Source organism: Haliotis asinina, chromosome 7, assembly GCF_037392515.1.
Source record: "Haliotis asinina isolate JCU_RB_2024 chromosome 7, JCU_Hal_asi_v2, whole genome shotgun sequence".
Taxonomy (NCBI): Eukaryota; Metazoa; Mollusca; class Gastropoda; order Lepetellida; family Haliotidae; genus Haliotis; species Haliotis asinina.
The window spans coordinates 30,719,309-30,733,583 of NC_090286.1; the positions used below are offsets into that span (position 1 = coordinate 30,719,309).

At 40.8% G+C, this 14,275-nt stretch overlaps 1 protein-coding gene across 1 annotated transcript in view; it reads left to right on the forward strand.

The window, feature by feature from the left end:
- The first annotated feature begins 7,439 nt into the window (after nt 1-7,439).
- LOC137290323 (arrestin domain-containing protein 1-like) overlaps nt 7,440-14,275 on the forward strand; it is a 31,866-nt gene continuing 25,030 nt past the window's right edge. The window contains exon 1 of the mRNA XM_067821156.1: nt 7,440-7,552. The gene's annotated coding sequence lies outside the window, so the exon portion shown is untranslated. The remainder of the gene's footprint in view (nt 7,553-14,275) is intronic.

Here is a 14,275-nt window from a genome sequence, read left to right on the forward strand (position 1 = left end):
CGTTTAAGGTGTTTGCTCGTCAAAGAGCTAGGTTCAATTCCCCACAAGGGTACAATGCGTGAGGCCCATATTGTCTCTAGTTTACCCCGTGTGATCTTACCATTGCTAAAAGCGGCATAGTAAAACTAAACTATACGTTCCCCTGTAGATCAGATTCCCATCAACTCTGTAACGCCAAAGAGAAGATATACTGCTGGGTCTATACCAAAGACCAAATGATGTCGGTCTCAACACTGTTTGACTCTTGCCAGAATCGTATATTTCTTCACATCTTACAAGTCGACATCGATGGCTGATAAAAGTTTCATAACTCCATTGAAGCATGCGGTGTTTTCGCACCATGCTATAAATCAATGTGGTTTTTAGTTCTATGGAAAGAAATACAGCATGAAGTGACCTGACAAACGCACGGGGAAGACAACCCCTGTTGAGATTACTCTGATATGACGTCAGCCCCTGCAAGCATATGACGTCATTTGGCTATTTCAAGAAGCGGACTTGATGCGTCTAAATCAAAGTGAAGCAGTATTTCCGCAATCGATAGCTGCTAACATATGACCTGATATGAACATATGAAGAAGCTCATTTGAACAAAATAGGTGTTCTTTGTATTCATTTTGAATGTGTGTATTTTCCTGCTGTATATAGGTTGCTATGATTATTAAGAAATATGTTTGTTTTTATTTTTGACAGTGTTTGGTTTTTCTTCATATCGTCATATTACCTCCAGGTTTCGTTTGGATGTCTGTTGCTATTTTACTGTTGCTGTCATTTACTGTTGAGTATTATTAATTCATCGCTCTGAGTTTCATATTTCTTTTTAATACTGTTGGTTAGCTCACACAAAAGAGTTATCAATGTTTTGTTTTCACAATACAGGCTGATTGAACCGGCACAAAACAGAATGGCATGCCACTAAAAGCCTAAATAGGAGCAGGTATTTCCTATACAAATAAGGATACTTGAACATAACCAATAAGCGTAACTATACGCAAAGATCTAAATTAAGCACCCGTGTATTTTTGCAAAGACAGGTTCACAACGCGTTCATAAAACTCGTGGTGACCACGATGGAACAACATAGTTCGTATGATCCCTTGAGTCATATAAAACGACAAATATGATTGGAATCCATGTTGATTTATGCTGCAAATTGGTCATTTTTAAAATAAATAAATAAATAAATAAATAAATAAATAAATAAATAAATAAATAAATAAATAAACACTGATTTTTCATGTAATACCATGTCTGCACACGTATGGCGCTGGAATGTTTAATGTTGAATTTACTGATGAATGTGATCATTCAAAATGTCAAGGCCAATACCGAGTGTAACGACCATGTGACTTAATGAGAGCCAGCATTCTCCTCCTGATACCCTATGTCAACCTCCTGATCCTCTGAAGGGGCAAACTATGCCATTCCTTGAGTAAAGTTGGTTCCATTTGAGCCAGGTTCCATGTATGCGCCAAAGGTTTAACATCAGGGTTCGTTCAATCGTGAAATATGTCTTAACTAACGCATTTGTGTATATTACCTAAACAAAGCTCATCGAACCAGAATAGGAGGAGATATGACCTTGATTAAATGACTTCTCCAACTTAACCAACACGATTATATAATGACACATTACGTAAACATACTTGTTGAATATATACATTTACATACTACATATTTCACATGACAAACTATCTTTATACTCAGAAACAAAGGAAAAACATGGTAATAAAATACCCAGGTTAGTAAGACAGGACTTATGAAGGGAGACTTAAAGATGGCAGGAGAGTAAAACCTATGATACCTGTGGTCTTGTAGAAAGAGGATCTGCACAAGCGCCAGGCAAGATAGTGAGTGAGTTTAGTTTAACGCCGCAGTCAGCAATATTCCATCTTCCGGTCTGTAAATAATCGAGTCTGGACCAGACAATCCACTGATCAACAATATGAGCATCGATCTGCGCAATTGGGAACCGATGACATGTGTCAGCGAGCCTGACCACCCGATCCCGTTAGTCGCCCTTTATGGCAGGAATGGGTTGCTGAAGGCCTATTCTAACCCGGGACCTTCAGGGGTCTCCAGGCAAGATAATAACAAGTAACATTTGTGACTTTCTTTAGCTTTAACACGGCCGAGTATCGAAATAGTGACGCACACCAAGCGGGAGGACTCTCCACTGCACTACATTTGTGAAATTCAACAGCACTGCTATGCTGTTTACAACCCGATGATCATAACCAGTGCAAATCTTGAGTTTGAACTCAGCACATACTAACACAACTAAGGGACGCAACCCTGCAATGAATGTCTGTGTATGTCACCATGCGCCTTACTGAAAGAGACGAGAATATCCGATGAAAGTCTCATGGCGATGCAACTGCTGGTTATATTTATCGTAGATATCACAGCGATATTCTCCACTGTATCAACTCTCCCACTGTTCGGCAAAAGACGCAAACTTAATCAATAGATGTGTCGAAGTTCCTGCCTCCAGATCGCTGAGTGATGGGGCGACTTCACAATAGCATGGTCTTAAAGGCACCACGACGATTAGTACATATTCTTAATTTAATGCTTTCCCATGAAACAGTGCAATATATTCATCACTTCAACGTGCTCATGGGTTTAGTTAATTCGAGTCGGGTTAGTTAGCGCACACCCCACAATCGCCATACAGCTATGCCTTCAGTGAAAAGTGTATGCTACAAACTGTACACGGATGTGACTCACTTGATGTCAAAACAATGCCTTTTAGTTTGGTATTCAGGGAATTTAGCCTCAAACATCGTGCAAACATTATTTGTTTCATGGTAACAGAAATGAGTGACGGGTGACCCTTTGTCATGTCGGTCGTTAAACATTCCGGAAGTGCTTGCAAAGTTGTGTCCCTTTTCTGTGTACCTGGGAAGAGAAGCCCAACTGGTTCTTGTCCTTAAAATGCCGACACCATGAGCATCGAATATCTAAGACACGAAGATTCTTGGTCGTGAGTTTGGGTTCCTTTGGCATGCCAGAAATATGTGGTTGCGGGTTCGATTTCAAAAGCAACAGTTAGTATTCTTATTTTGTAAACAAAAAGGTTAGAGGCCTGCATTCCATATTCTGTGCTGTTCAAATTGGCGTTAAGTCCAACTCACGTATTAGAAATGCGTTAGGTTGAAATATGATAGACTATACGTTTGCGTAGAAAATTTAACAGGGACGATAAACTGAAACCCGTATGATGAACCGGTTTCTATATCCCCGTTGGATAAGCTTCATTCTGGTATATGACGCTCCCAAACTGGTACCGCAAGTAAGCGGCGCATTCGTTTGACAACCTAAACCGTAAGTACTTAGGAGCACTGATTCACACACTCTCACATCGAGATATCGACAACTCGCACACCTGGCCTCAGTTGTAACACCCATTTAAACCCACTTGCCGGTTACACATCTCAGACTTCGCTTCGCCCACGTACTCACCCTTCATTCACCCGCCTCACCCTTCCTTAACATCTGGAGTGAGTGGGTGAGTTGGTTTTACACTGCTTCAGCAATACCACGGCTGGGGACACCAGAAATGGGGTTCACACATTGTACTCATTTGGGGTATCGAATCCGGGTCTTCGGCGTGACGAGCGAACTCTTTAACAACAGTACCAGGCTACTCTACCGCCCTTACAGGCACTACACCTGTCTGGTCAAGACACAGGTACTCGTGGCCCCGTGATTTCCATCGTGGCGCTTTAAATACCATTGTTCTATTGACTTTGATTTTGACTCCATATTTCTCTACTGAGTGCTTCGTGCCAACTAGGTGTTGCATTTCGACCGGGACCATAGACTGTAATTAGTCACCTGGCTTGATAAATTATTGATACGCCTCTGTATGCTGACGATCGGCGTTTCGAGACTACACCATCGCAATGTGTTAGGTCCTATTTTTGATATCCACAGAATCATTGATCCAGATTGTTTTACTTACTTTTCCTAGAGGTGATGCATTTGTAGCTGACGTTGTGAGCTTTACGAAGCAAAATTACAACATTACAAAAGCATTATCTCAGTGCGTGAGTCGATGAGTAAGACTTAGTGATTCTGTGAGTAACTGATTGTACTTTTGACGCTGCTTTCCGTTCTTAGTCTATGAGTGAGGGAGTCGTTGAGTAAGTGATTCTGTGAGTAACTCAGAGGTATTTTGACGCTGTTTTCAGTCCTGTTCCAACCTTGGGATGTTTGTTGACCAGACAGAGATTTTAAGCTTTACCAAAACAAATTACCGTCACAAAACATTATGTCAGAGAGTAAGCCTATGAGTGAAGGAGTCGATGAGTAAGTGATTATGTGAGTAACTCAGAGGAATTGTGACGCTGGTTTCAGTCCTATTCCAACCTTGGGGATGTTTGTTGACCAGAGAGAGATTTCAAGCTTTACCAAGCACGATTAGTGTTACAAAACATCTCAGTGAGTGAGTGAGTGATTCTGTGAGGGAGTCGTTGAGTGGGTGATTCTGTGAGTGAGTGAGTTAGTTAAGTGAGTGGAGTTTTAAGCCGCTTTAATCCTATTCCAAATTTAGGATGTTTGTTGACCAAAGGGAGATTTTAAGCTTAACCAAACAAAATTAGCGTGACAAAACATTATAATAGTGAGTCAGTGAGTGAGTGGATGAGTAACATGCTTGGTGGATCCAGTAATTTCTTGCACCCATGAGGGGATTCTTTTCAGGAGGGCCAGGGGTGGTTCAAACCACAAATCACTAGCTTCTTGATTTTGAGACAAGGGTGGTCTTAAAACGTGATGTTAAAAATGCTGTGGTCTAAACCGCTCCGGTGCTGATTTCTTTCTCTTTGTGGTGCCAGGATTTGTGAATCAGATGATAAGAACGCGTTCACCTTCCTGGGCCAAATTACGTTCATCTCTCACAATGACATGACTTTATCATGATATAGCAGAAATGCTGTACAACGGGGACCGATCCTGGAAGGCAACGGGACGCAACTCTGAAAAGTAATGCAACGTCAAAGCCCACTGATCAGCGAAGGTAAATAATTATAAACATAGTAATAACCGCTTATAGGGTTCCCTGCGCCCTTTGCAGGGTAGCTGCTCAGGATGTCAATCACAGGTTTTCTGGTCAAGACATGATGTGCCGTTCAATCGCTGTAGCATTGCTATTTTGATGAAACATACAGTTCTGGTGCAAACAACAGGCGCCACCATATGAAAGAATTTGGTGTTTAAGCTTAGATCATGTGACAATCTCTGCCACAACTCTTCACAAAGTATTTCGTCTTATTGGACGAATATTCTAACTTCTAATTTTATACTGACCGGCAAAAGAAAGTATACAAGGTTTCCAAGAGGTCATTATCATTGACCCAAAGTACATGGACACACAAGCATGAGACAGTCGTGTTAACAACATCTTTACTCAACGTGAGCTAAAATCACACGCTGAGCTAAACATACTAAAGTAGCTGACATGTGTAAGTTCACTGAGGGCCCTGAAAAACTGTTTTCAGTCACACAGAAGTTAATCGGGTACTGAGCTACACACAATAAATGATAACTACCATCACTTTTGTAATCTGTATTTCCACCCCTTGTGTCAATACATGCATGCAGACTCCTTCTAGCCGAAAACGCCGGTCAAGGTCACGTAATATGCGACACCATTCGTCCTGGAAGGCTTGTGTTGTCTCTTCTGTGGTGGTTAAGAGCTTTTCCGAACGCATCTCTCTAGTGCATCCCACAAATTATTTGTTTTACAATTTGAGAAATGGTAACTTTTGGTATACCTTCTTTTGCCGGTCAGTTTAGATGGCTAAGTTTTGCCTCTACAGCGTTCTTATTGAAAATATTGTATTGAGTTAATTTAAGTGTAATCAGCGAGTTGGGTTTTATGCCGCTTTTAGCAATATTCCAGTAATATCACAGCGGGGGACGCAAGAAATGCGCTTCACACAGAGTATCCATGTGGGGAATCGAACCCGGGTCTTAGGAGCAACGAGCAAAAGCTTTAACAACGCTTTAACCGCTGGGCCCTCAAGAATAATGATGTTACGTGAAATAACAGTCATATCAACAGTAAAAACATAGTATTACTATTAGTTTCATCTGAGAAGAAGCGTAACATGTAAACTTGAGTATACCCATAAAAGCATAATCGCATGAAAATTAAACTGTTATGAGTCATTACAGTACAGTATGCTCAATATTTCTAGTACAGTGCTTGTACATTTCAGTTCTACGGTATAAACATTCAGTCATTATTAATCACTCAAACTGTCACGTTCCTGACACCCTTATATATGTGACGGAGTGCAAAGTAACAGAAATGCCCAGACTGTTTCTAATTTTCCAACCCATGAATATCAGAGTCTTCATCAACATGTGCTTGTAGTAAGAGGCGACTGGCAGGCTTGGTTGACTCGTGTCATCGTATCCCAACTGCGTAGATCGATGCTCGTGATGTCAATCACTGGATTGTCTCGTCCAGACATTATTTGCAGTCCGAGGTCATGTGGCTGGAATATTCCTGATTGCGGCGTTCGGCAACAAACAAACACATCTAATTTGCTCTATGAAATTCATATCTTTTAAATGCCTAAATATAAGTCATTTTACAAATCGAAAAGCTGCCCATTTAGCAAGCGGTTTGACTGAAGTTTTTAAAAGACATCATTTATTTTTTATGCCGGGATTTGAAGCCCCAAAAAAATATACACTTTGGGTTTCAATCAAATTTGGTTATTTTAGTCTCATGGTAATGAAATTGAGTATCAAAATGTGTATAGTCCGGTCTAATGATTTCTTGTCTGTGATGTTAAGTGAAAGTTGTCAGCCAGTTAGAAAATTATATGAAATATATAAGCATTTCGTAAAACTACCGCAGTGAAAATTCCAGTCCATTTTCACAGTGACTGATTTACACACTGACTGGCACATAGAATGCATGAGCACACGCCATGGCGCTCCACTTAGGGACGAATTCCGCGGAACAAAACACCATTACGAAACAATGCAACCGATTGTGTACACTACTTGGTGCACAGAATGCCAACGTTATTACGCCTCACATATCGACATTCTATCATCCCCTCCCCCACCCCTGCCTGTTCAGCCTTGCTCACTGTCACGTGATGATCGCCGCCATCTTGCAAGCCGTATCGATCGTCTCATTATCCAAAGTCGAAAGACTCAACCATATGAAATTGGGTCAACCACAAACAAAGCGCACGCCTCGAACCTCATAAAACCACCCCGGACCATATTCTTTGTTCTGGATCTTACCCATACATTCCTATAACGGTTGATTTTTATCGGAAACTGATGACCAACTTACAATTCCAGCTCGTTCTGTGTGATAGTGAAGTATAATGACACATCGCCCACCTCCACCCCCTGATGCAAATATGGACTATCCTGGCACTTTCCAGCGAATTATTGTAATGAATGTTTTTTAGTTTACATCCCAACTTCCTGCTCTGGAAAACGTGCAAGGGAACAGAGAGCTTTGGAAGGCGTGTCAAGGCTTCTGCACTTGACAAGAGACTAAGGATGTAAGTCGGTAAGTCAATTGTTTGTAACCAATATGGCTGCAATCGCGCCGTTGGAAACTATCAAATATGAACATTTGTGATTATGACGCTAACAGGCGTGACTGCGTGCGTAGCCTTGGGTCTGGGTAGAATGATTAGGAGCTTATGTGCATGACTCTTTTCAAGGCGTTGAAAACTCATCATATTAGTATGATGTTTTATTCTTGCATTCGAGTTTTCTATTGTTTTACAAAATGAGACCTTGTTCCATTGTGTTCAAAGGAAAAGATATTAACGGGCAGATAGCACGTATTTTCCGGATGCTTGACTGCGACATACTCGTTGGACATATTCTTCTTTCAGTATTTTAATAATTCTATGGCATTTCAAGTTAACTGTTTCGAAAACCTGTTTGGATTAACGAAAACGCATTCAGGAAACTTTTTAAGCGATGTCTTTTTACACGTGTACATTGACAGTTGATGTCATTTATAGAAGGTGCTCTATCTCTTGAGAATCACGTGTATGTTTCTCTAGGCGTTTGAGTGAGTGAGGGAGAGTGAAAGGTTTTACCTCCTCTTTGAAAGATGTTTCAATATGTCATGTGTCAGCGTAAACCAGATGAGATGGGGGGTCGGTGACATGGTCCCTAATGCGTTCCATCTTCACGCCGAAAATCGGGTTCGATTCTACATATGGCTACAAAGTGGGGAACCCATTTCTGATGTCCCAACCGTGTTAATGCTTGGTATTTCTAAAAGTGGCGTAAAATCACACTCACTCGCTTTATTTTACAGCTCGATTTCTCAAACGAACTCCCCAAACACTGCGAATATAGTGCTTAAACGCTTATTCATTGGTAAATATTGATGAATCTATTGATTTTTACATAAGTGTATTGTGATTGTGAAGGTTTAACCAAGTTTACAACAACCTGTATTTACACCAGAAATATTCCTAAAGGAACATGTTCACAACCATCGGGACGAGAACTCAGAAACTCGTTATTCCAGGCACCGTTCTGTCTGAAAAAGTCAGAACGGATACATTAGAATAAGGACGTTACCTTTGATTGTTTATCTGGAAAATTTCAGTGGAAACGGGTAGAGATTTCGGAGTACTTCACTGTGGTGTTATGAAAAAAAAACATATTTTGTATGCACCTTGTATTGAAAGGTGTTTTTTGCCAATAGGCCAGGACATGCTGTCGCAGGACACCTGATCTCATCACTGATTTTCAGTTATCCATTCAGATTCCTTTTACAACTATGTTGCCCGTTAATACCAATGGAACCGTACTTTGTGGAAGCACATTGCGCACGTGACGGTTGTTTCCAATAGAACAGGGCATGTTATAGCGAACACCTGGTGTCATTTCATTTTTCCATTCCAAAATGGAATCTGTTTCAACAGATAGTCGATACTGGTTATTTGTTGAAGTTTTAGTATTGCATTTCTCTGTATAGCCTTTTGCTTTCGGGTTTTGGGGGGCTTTTTTTACGTGTTTTGAGCGTCGTGCCGACGTCCTCATTTTTTGTATTTCATTGATATCATAGTTTTATTCAAAGCGTTATTCCGAATCGCAACAGCTGTAGATCGATCTTATCCTGTGGCAGCAGAATGTAGAGGCCAAGGGTTGGCACCGCTGACCAATGCACTGTTTCAAATGGTGGCTGCGAAACTCGCTGACCCTAATATTTCCTTCAATTCCCTCTGCGGTTTTAGCCAAACTCAAAATAACAGACAATTAATTTCATTGCACCGTGTCATGAAATAAAATCGATGACAAGAGCTTTTATCAGCTACATGGCCACGCTATGTTACGTTGACATTACGACTAAGTGGTAAGATGGTGTGCGTAGGGGCAGGGGGAGAAAAAGAATGGTGTTTTTTGCCGCTGTGAGCACTATTACAGCTAATCCCGTCATAGTGCGAAACGCAAGCAATGAGTCGGTAACATTAGCCACGATTTACTGTTATCTATCTTAGACATTTGTAATAGCAACCCAATTATTCCAGAAAATTGTTATCATGAACACAGAACCCCACAAACACTGAAGAATGGGGAAATATGTTTTTGAAGGTGTCCAAAACGGGCCCAAGCCTTTGTTTTCAGCAAACCACATAAAATCAGTTGTAAGAAGATAGCACCGTTGCTATGTAAACAAACAGTTGTCAACTGCCAAGCTCCTGTCAAAGTGGACCAAATATCAAGGTTCAGTGCAGTGTCTACTTGCCTGATATTACTTTTACTATTGCTTTCGTTATATTATCAAAGTGTGTACGGGGTAATATTTCAGCCATATGAGTAACGGTAGATCTGGCCATTATCAGTCCTGATGAGCATCAGTCACTTTCGCAAACCGCTAAGTACCGTAACAGTCGTTTAGAAAATTTACGAATAGTGTTATATAGCCACCATCATTAAATCCATTTGCTGCTAAAACGGAATGTGAGTGAGCATGGTTTTACGCTGCTTTTAGCAATATTCCAGCAATATCATGGCAGGAAACACCAGGAATGGGCTTCACAAATTGTATCCATGAAGGGAATCGAACCCTGGTCTTAGGCGAGAGGAGCGAACACGTTAGCCCCTTCGGCTTCCTAACTGCCCCTAAAGCAAGCAAAATACTATAAACAAACGTTTTTATAAAGCGTATTTTTAAGAACGTTTCTTTCTAAATAAGTAACGATTAATCACAAGAACTTACGTTATTCTTTATCTGAGGATTGGATACGGTTGTGTTTTCCAATTCGTGCGTATTTGACTGGTGTCTGTCCCTACAATACGCCAGTGCTATCTATCTAGAGACCAGCGACGACCGACACTCGTCATTATTAACCATCCGATGTCTATTTTGGGCACTTCTTACGGCAACCAGACTGGGGTTTCATGGATTATTAAAGCATCACAGACAGAGGACAGTGAAAACATAAGTTAGGCGTCATGATGATCTTGATGAAGAATACTGAAAACATGAAATTATTCAGAGATTTGGAAAATGTATTACCGTAATATAAGTTACAACTTTATGTATTAGCACAGCTTATGGAAATATAAATGACAGAAAATTTAGTCCAAATTGGATAGTAGGAAATTATGAAATTAGTACTTGCGGAAAGGAGAGTGAAATTCTTTAACCTATGTCAGCGATTATGAAAAAATTATTTAACGAGTGAGTGCATTTTTACGCCGCACTTAGCAATATTCCAGCTGCATGGAGGCAAAAACTGATGTGATACATTATTCCCATTGTATGATGGAAAAGAAAGTGATAACATAACATAAGAACAGTCGAATATTGTCATAACATATTTAGAAAAGATGCTGCGCTGTTGATTAACGGTAGAGTAGCCCAGTGTCCCTAGCCCTTACACCGAACACCCGGGTCCGACACTTTGCACCAGTGTCCCTCAAGTCACATTCCAACATAAGGGGTGGTAGGGCAGCCTACTGATATAAGTCGCACTGGTCTACGCTTATACTTCGATTTACCCAATATTCGACACAACGTTAACCGCGAACTATTTAACGGTGCTCGCCTATCGAACAGTAACTCCGGATTATATAACATGTGTCGTCAGATTATGCCAATAATACTGACTGCGCGAATCTTTGTTTGATGCCTTTAATAGCCAGCACCATCCTCAATACCATGGTCTATAAGTGACTTTAGACATGTCGTGACTGGGGATCGAACAGCGACCTTTAGCCACCACTGGCAGACACGCTATCACCTACGTCTTGCTGCATACAGAAATCTATTTAGTCAACAGCAAGAGAGCACAGAGGTTAGTTCGTTTAAACTGTCAAGTGCCTCACATTTCGCTTTTGACTCTTTAGTAACGTGGATAAAAAAAACCACCTATTGTAATAGATCAAGTTTTTTTTCTCTTCGTAACCTACTAGAAAAATAAATTTAAACACGACACTACCAATTCCCCCTCTAACCGGTCAGTTTAAAAAGGTCATGAGAAACAAGGTGTCCATTTGGTGCCGTTACTGATATTCTGTCTTCACGTCTATTGTTTTACCTCTATCTTAGGTCTATCGACTTATTGCATTTCTGTTAACCGACCTTAAATAGCACTGCCGAAAAACAGCAAACTGCAGCGTCGAATGATCACAACGGGCTTGGTTTAAGTTCATTATTCGTGTAATGCTTCGTTATTTTCTGTGTTGAGTATTCACATATTACTATATCAATGTCGGAAATATAGTTTCATTAGGTTCACAGCTCCCTTCACTAGCACAATGGGGTATCGGCCTGGCTATAGCCCAGGTTTAATTGTCCATGCCCTGGGATCTCTGGAACGGAAACACGTCAACCGACGTGCGCTGAATTCACTTGGGTCTATTTCAACAGAAAACACAAGTGTTGAAAATGTTTCCTGCTCTTCATCAAAGTCGACATGTTCTCGACATATTCTCCTCATCTCGCACTTCATCTAAATGCCAATATGCTGTTGCTCCCCTAGCCATCTCCGTTCCTCTCCCCCAGGCCTCCCCCCTCCCCTTGATCGACAGTGTGCAATTGTCGATGTAAATGTGCCGCAGTCTATCAGCTGATGTCCGCCCGGGTATCACACTGGCTTGGCTCAGAGTCAACATTGCCTATAAATACTTCAGCCCTAACGCCAAATCAATGCACATTTCACGGGTATTTTCACTTCTCAGTTTGTAACGTTTACATGGGGAACACACCGGTAATCTTAGACACTGAAAACAGGGAATCGAACGGCTCCCCTGGTCCATTTCAGGTCAACTATACTCGGAGTAATGCTACGTGAAATAGGTCGTGAATACTTAATTTCAATTTTGTACGTGACTGAAAATTGTGAGCATACGCCATTGGGTGCTTGCCCGGCGTCTGGCGTCAGGCGCCAGTGATATGAAAAGATATTTCGTAAACATAGCCCGTTAACAATGACATCTGCTTTTGTTGAATGGCCGCCGTGGTATAGCTTCACCTTGTTGTAGCATTGATGTTGTGTCCATTTTTGTGGAATGTCTACAAATATGAAACCTATTAGTCGTGAATGATTATTTGGAAATATGGAGCACAGGGTCTCAAAAGTCGGATTTTTATTCTCAACCAAGGTTGACAAGGTGCACCACAATGCGCCGTTTAGAGTTGTGTCCCCTCGGCGCATCCGAATCCTGTGATTTTGGTATGACGTCACTTTAAACATTCTCCATGTGGGGTGAAACCACAAAGTAACAAAGGAACCATTGATCATTGATGGTGAGTTATGTGACCGTCAGCACAGTAGTGATGCAAGTGATGCGATTATGATGAAGGCGATGATGGTGGTTGTTGTGATGATAATGATGTCATACAGTGCGATGGGATGATGGTGGTTGTGATGCTGCGATATGATGTCATGTGGTGGTAGTAATGATGATGATGATGTGATGGTGTGAAAGATGATGATGATGATGATTTTGAGGATGTGATGTGTGAAAGATGATGATGATGATTTTGAGGATGTGATGTGTGAAAGATGATGATGATGATGACGATTTTGAGGATGTGATGGTGTGAATGATGATGATGAGGATGATGATGATGATGACGATTTTGAGGATGTGATGGTGTGAATGATGAGGATGATGATGATGATGACGATTTTGAGGATGTGATGGTGTGAATGATGATGATGAGGATGACGATTTTGAGGATGTGATGGTGTGAATTATGATGATGATGATGATGACGATTGTGAGGATGTGGTGGTGTGAATGATGATGATGATGATGATGATGATGATGATGATGATAATGATGTGAAAAAAGAAGAAACTACAGTTTCGATTCAAGCCCAAAATAATGAATACCCGTTTCTAACCTTTGAATGCCGCATAATGAGTGGGCACAGTTAATCATCTACAAGTCGTCCAAAGTAATTGATATACCGTCAGAAACAATCAAAGGTGGGGAGGTTTAGGGCACGGAGTGTGACTAGGAATGACCCGGAAACAACGAACGCCGGCATGTACAAAAGACCACTTTGCAGACGCTGATGAAATCAGTCGATAAGCATCGCTAAAAACAAACGTATTCAATCTTCTCGGAAATGCTCTTTTAATCGATCACGGAAATTTAAGAATCAATTTTTGGACCCTTGATAAATATTTAACAAGTCGAAAGCATAACTCGTTCAACCTTTATTCATCTAACAACCGACGTAGTCTTTGTTACGGTATCAATACGGGGTGCCCTTTGGGACAATTACGTTTTCTTTGTGTCGGGTTGGTCAAAGAATAGGAATTGTTTGAACAATACACTATACAGAGTCTTTCCCACCACGTCACAATGAAGCGCCGAGGTACCGTATACTAATCAATAAACACAGGCCCATTAGCTGACGTAATATGCAAATGTTGTTGGGCATTAATACAGCGATCGGAAGAAGATTAACTGTCGTCTCCAAGTAATCGTGGTGTGATGAAAACGAAAAAACATTAGGTGTGATGTAGTATTTATGATAGCTGTGAAAATCTCATTTCATTATCAGAGATGATAAAATGTGTATATTTTGTCGTTAAAGGAAAATCTGCACCCCTCATAGCTCGCCGCTGTGTTAGTAATTGGCTCGTGTTAAGATGACTGTGGGATGAAGATTGCAGTGTTCTTCCGTAGATCTTTATCGAAAAAGAAAAGGTTTTCATTTTGTGGGTGAAAATGTTCATTAAACTTTAAGTTTGCTTTCTCTGCCGGGACAGAAAATCGATTTAGGCGTAATAAAATC